This window comes from Pseudophryne corroboree, chromosome 4 (assembly GCF_028390025.1).
Source record: "Pseudophryne corroboree isolate aPseCor3 chromosome 4, aPseCor3.hap2, whole genome shotgun sequence".
In the NCBI taxonomy this organism is placed as follows: Eukaryota; Metazoa; Chordata; class Amphibia; order Anura; family Myobatrachidae; genus Pseudophryne; species Pseudophryne corroboree.
In genome coordinates, this window is record NC_086447.1 from 643,345,941 (window position 1) to 643,351,615 (window position 5,675).

The 5,675-nt window shown below is 45.1% G+C and overlaps 1 pseudogene; it reads right to left on the reverse strand.

The window, feature by feature from the left end:
- Nucleotides 1-2,957: 2,957 nt before the first annotated feature.
- LOC134912162 (5S ribosomal RNA) lies at nt 2,958-3,075 on the reverse strand (annotated as a pseudogene).
- Between the last annotated feature and the right edge of the window lie 2,600 nt (nt 3,076-5,675).

A 5,675-nucleotide genomic window follows, 5' to 3' on the forward strand; every position in this document is an offset into this window, starting at 1 on the left:
TCATCTCTGAGATCTTCAAGTTGCATGGTCTCCCTTTTGAAATCGTTTCAGATTGGGGCACGCAATTTGTGGCCAAATTTTGGAAAGCACTTTATTGTTCCCTAGGCATCAAACTGAGTCATTCTTCAGCATATCACCCCCAGTCGGATGGACAAACAGAACAAATAAACTAAGATCTGGAAACCTTACTTCGTTTATATATTTCCTCGTCTCGAGATGATTGGTCGGACTATCTTCCGCTGGTGGAGTTCGCTCATAACAATCTTTTCCACTCATCTTCGGAGTCCATGCCATTCTATGTCAACTATGGTTTCCATCCGCGAGTACCGGTGTTTCAACCTCTCCCAACTCAAGAAGTGCCAGCGGCGGATATAGTTCTCAAGCAACTTTCCAAAATTTGGACTCAAGTACGCCAGTCTTCAGTTAAAACTTCCTTATGTTATAAATCCTTCGCTGATAGAAAACGAAAGGCAGTGCCTAGTTATAAGGTGGGGGACAAAGTCAAGATATCCACTCGCAATCTCAAGTTCAAAGTACCCTCCATGAAATTTGCGCCCAGGTACATTGGTCCTTTCCCTATAGAAAGAGTGCTTAACCCTGTATCTTTCAAAGTCAAATTGCCGTCTTCCCTCAAGATCCCTAATGCTTTTCACATATCACTTCTAAAGCCTTTGATTCTCAACAAATTTCACACAGCCTTACCCAAACCTCCTAAAATTCGCAGTTTACAAGATGAGGAATTTGAGGTTAAAGAAATTTTGGACTCTCGTCATCGTTATGGACATCTTCAATATCTCCTCGACTGGAAAGGTTATGGACCCAAGGAAAGGTCTTAGGTTTTTGCTGAGGATGTCCATGCTCCAAGATGAATTCAGAACTTTCACTCCATAAATCCTAACAAAGCTCGAAGGTGTTCGGAGGCCACCCTCAGAGGGAGCGGTACTGTCACGCAGCGTGTGCTTACCGCTGCGGGTCCCGCCGTTCGTCCGTTGCCAGTGGGCTGTCTGCGGCGGCTCTGTGGCTGCACGGGGATGCGGCTGGGTCGGGCAGCGTGAGTGCGGCTACCTGGAGGCTGGAGGGAGGACCTAGTGGCCAGCAGCTCCCTGGCGTGTCTGCAGTGCTGGGAGCGGCCATGTTGGAGACCAAGGGTAGCACCAATTAGTGTGAAGGGTGAGTGCCAGCCAATCCTGTTTTCCTGCTGCCTATAAATAAGCTAGGATTATTGCATTCTGTGCCAGTGCTTTGTTGTGGTTACTCTGTACCTAGCTCTGTGCTCCCGCAGTTTGTTCTGTGCGTCTCTTGTAATTGGTTCCGTCAGGATCTCTGAATTCTCAGCCGACTCTCGCTGCACAACGCTCGTCAGCTCTCCAGTGTGCAGTCACGGTCGACCGCTCTCCCACCTGTGCCTTCGGATTCTGCAGGATTCTCGTGGCGGTTCGCTAGCTTCAGCCTGTGCTCTTCATCCACGTCTTCATATCATCCAGCATCCAGTCTTCACAGTTCTTCATCCACGTCTACATATCATCCAGGCTTCACAGTTCTTCATCCACGTCTTCATATCATCCAGCATCCAGTCTTTACAGTCCTTCATCCACGTCTTCATATCATCCAGTAAACCAGTTTTCACAGTTCTCCATACACATTTTTCACATCACCCAGCATCCAGTTGTTACAGTTCCTCGTTCACGTCCTGTGTCATTCAGTGACTTCATTCCCTGCAGTTCCCTAATCCTGAACTTTTGCCTCAGCTTCTGAGTTCTGTTGTTCTAAATAAATATATGAGAAGGAATTATCTTCGTCCTCCTTGTTTTCAGCACTCAGGGGTATCCGCTCCTTCGGTTGGACTGAGTCCAACGGATCCACAAACATAGCCTGTCCTGACAGCCAGATCTTAGCTCGGAAGGGCATTCTGAGCAAAGTCATTCCTACTCTAATCCAAGCTAGGAAGGGAGTAACGTGTAAACATTACCATCGGATTTGGAAAAAGTATGTGTCTTAGTGTGAATCCAAGAAGTTTTCTACGGTGGAGTTTCAACTAGGACGGTTTCTCCTCTTTCTGCAAGCAGGTGTGGATGTGGGCCTACGCTTGGGCTCCATAAAAGTCCAGATTTCGGCCTTGTCCATTTTATTCCAGAAACAATTGGCTGCTCTCCCTGAGGTTCAGACATTCTTGAAAGGAGTTCTGCACATCCAACCACCCTTTGTGCCTCCTACGGCACCTTGGGATCTTCATGTGGTGCTGCAGTTCCTGCAATCGGATTGGTTCGAACCTTTACAGGAGGTGGACGTGAAGTTTCTTACTTGGAAGGTGGTCACACTGTTGGCATTGGCATCTGCAAGACGTGTGTCAGAATTGGAGGCACTGCGCACAAGAGCCCATACTTGATTTTCCATGAGGATAGAGCTGAGCTCAGAACGCGTCAGCAATTTCTTCCAAAGGTTGTGTCGGCTTTTCATATCAACAGAAAAAGGAATGGTTCCGGTTCTGGGGCACGCTTTTATTGTAAATGGAATGATGAATTCTGATTAAAATATAACTTTTATTTTCAACCTTCCTAAAATATTGGAAAAGAGGCAAAAAAAAGGGGAGGGGAGGGGAAGGGAAAAGGGGAATTGCTATTAATAAAAAAAAAAATTTTAGTTGATTGTTATAATATTATCCAAATAATTCACATGATGTAATAACGATATAATTTGGCTTAATGGCTCTATAAGCGAAAATATGTGGGTGTCTCCAGTAATAAAAAATATTATTATGTGTATTTGTTTGAGGTTTTCTTTCTGAAATTGTGACAATATATATAGGTGAGAATATAATTGGAAAAGAAAAACCTCAAATTAATATGATGTGTGCCAGGCTCAATTTAAATTCCTGACTAACTCAGGAATCTGCAAAAGAAGGGAAAAAAGTTGGAGGATAGTATTTCCAGGTCCTGTGTCCTGGATTTGGATAAAAATACCTGCAGTACCTGGTATTCCCTGGTGGTCTCCCAACCAGGTACTGACCTGGCCCACAGTGCTTGGCTTCCAAGATCAGACGAGGTTGGGCATACTCAGTATGGTTTGACCGCAGGTAGATATATCCCACACCGAATGACACCAGGAATTCTGTATCCTATATCCTGAGAGGATTGTCTCTGGTATTCTCATACACTTGAAATTTGTGTAAGGTCCTCTGGGTCTTGGCTTCAAAATAGGAACTGTTGAGGTGCCACCTCTTTCGTATGGTAGGTCTTGAATCCTATATGATGATGGCTATTAGTCCTATAGAAACCAAAGCGGTAACAGGTTCTGATGTCAAAAAATAAATATAAATCAAGTGGGGCTTCCCAAGTTAGTGGAAGTACTGATGACGGTGTGGCCCTGCTATAAAGGGAAGGGTAGGGTAACAGAGAGAGAATGAAAGAAAAGGAAGAGAAAAGAAAAAAGAAGAAAAAAGAAGAAAAAAAGGGGGGTTCAGTTTGGAGTGGCACACCACTTCTGCTTTTTGATCATCTGCCTGGGCATCAAATGAAAAAATGAGAGGGTGGGGTGAGACGAAACTGAAACCGAAGAAAGCAAGAGGGACACTTCTACTGTCCTGTTTTTTAATAGCGTGGTGCTCTGTTGACAGATTGCATTGCAGAGCCCCCACAATTGTTTGAACAGAATGAGAGGGTGTCCCAGAAATCTGTTATGATTGGAAAATTATTATTGATTATTATTGCTTAAGGGGCTATTGATGTTAATCTATAGTAAAACACATGTGTTGTATATTGTACTGAAATAATACTCCCCGATGAGTCATGTGTAATAAATACTGTTTGAAAAAAACAAATAGTGACAAAATCAGTGTACAACTTATTTTGAATATCTGTTGTATCCAAAAAAGAGTCCCCTATATGAAATCATGACATCAATAATAGATAGTTACTGACATATTGATGATGAAAAACGGACCCTAGAGCTGCTGTGGATGTTAAGGATGTGAAGGTCTCCTCAGTTGTTGATGTAATTGACAGAAAAATATATGCCTCTGATAAATGCTGATATATGCATATAATCCTTATTAGTTCATACATGAGGCTGTCATAACAATGAAGAAAAAATTATATATACAAAAAACAACAAAGAGTCCGGGGAACTCGAAAATGGTGTTGCTTCAAAGAAAACCCAGAGACCTACTGTTACATGGAGGGGTAGAGTACACCCTCAGGTAGCTGTACGCAGCCTCTAAGTGTCCGTGGAAAAAGGTGAGCCTGGCAAGGAGACGCCGGTGTCCGCGGTCCGCCGACCGGAAGTTCGGAGCACCGGACCGGAAGTGACGTACGTTTCGCTCGGTGGAGCTTGTTCACTGAGTACCTGGCACCAACCTATTGTGGTGCCAGTGGCTACTGACACCTCGATTACCTCAAATTTCTTTGATGTTGTGAGGGCTTTGAAAATATATATAAAGAGAACTTCTTGTCACAGGAAGTCGGACGCACTGTTTGTCCTTTATGATCCCAACAAGGTTGGGTGTCCTGCTTCTAAGCAGACAATTTCTTGCTGGATCAGGCTTACTATCCAGCATGCTTATTCTGCAGCAGGTTTGCTGATTCCAAAATCTGTTAAGGCCCACTCTACCCGTAAAGTGGGTCTTCCTGGGCGGCTGCCCGGGGTGTTTCGGCTCTTCAGCTTTGCCGACCAGCTACTTGGTCAGGGTCGAACACGTTTGCTAAGTTCTACAAGTTCGATACTTTGGCCTCAGAGGACCTAAAGTTTGGTTGATCTGTTCTGCAGGAACCTCAGCACTCTCCCTCTCGTACTGGGAGCTTTGGTACATCCCCATGGTACTAAATGGAACCCCAGCATCCTCTAGGACGTAAGAGAAAATAGGATTTTAATTACCTACTGGTAAATCCTTTTCTCGTAGTCCGTAGAGGATGCTCGGGTGTACACAGTACCCAGACTGGCATTACAGACTTAAACGGCGACTGACTCCATTTTAATCCCTAATAATTACCTCAGCCAGTTTTTAAAAAATGGGCAAACCGTGCGCCATTGAAGGGGCGGGGCTTCACTATGAGCAGATCCAGCAGCTCACCAGCGCCATTTCCCTCTGCAGTGGACACAGACGCTGACTGACAGGGACGCGCAGCTCCTCCAGAGAGACTCCAGATTACCTCAGCAGTACCAGGGGGTCATAGCACTGGGGTACGCTTACTAATGTACTTAGTCCCCAATCTGGGTACTTGGGGCCTAATTCAGAACTGATCGCTCGCTATAAATTTTTTGCAGCGCTGCGATCAGATAGTTAACGCATACAGGGGAGTATATTTTAGCTGTGCAAGTGTGCGATCGCATGTGCAGCCGGGTGGTACAAAAAATATTTGTGCAGTGTCTGAGGTGCCCAGAACTTACTCAGCCACTGCGATCACTTAAGCCTGTCCAGGTCCGGAGTTGACGTGAGACACCCGCCCTCCAAACGCTTGGACATGCCTGCGTTTTTCCAACCACTCCCTGAAAACGTCAGTTGCCACCCACAAACTCCTTCTTCCTGTCAATCTCCTTGAAATCGGCTGTGCGAATGGATTTTTCGTAAAACCTATCACACAGCAACGATCCCCTTTGTACCCATGCAACGTGCCTGCGCATTGCGACGCATACACATGCACAGTTCTGACCTGATAGCAGTGCTGCAAAAAACTTTAGCA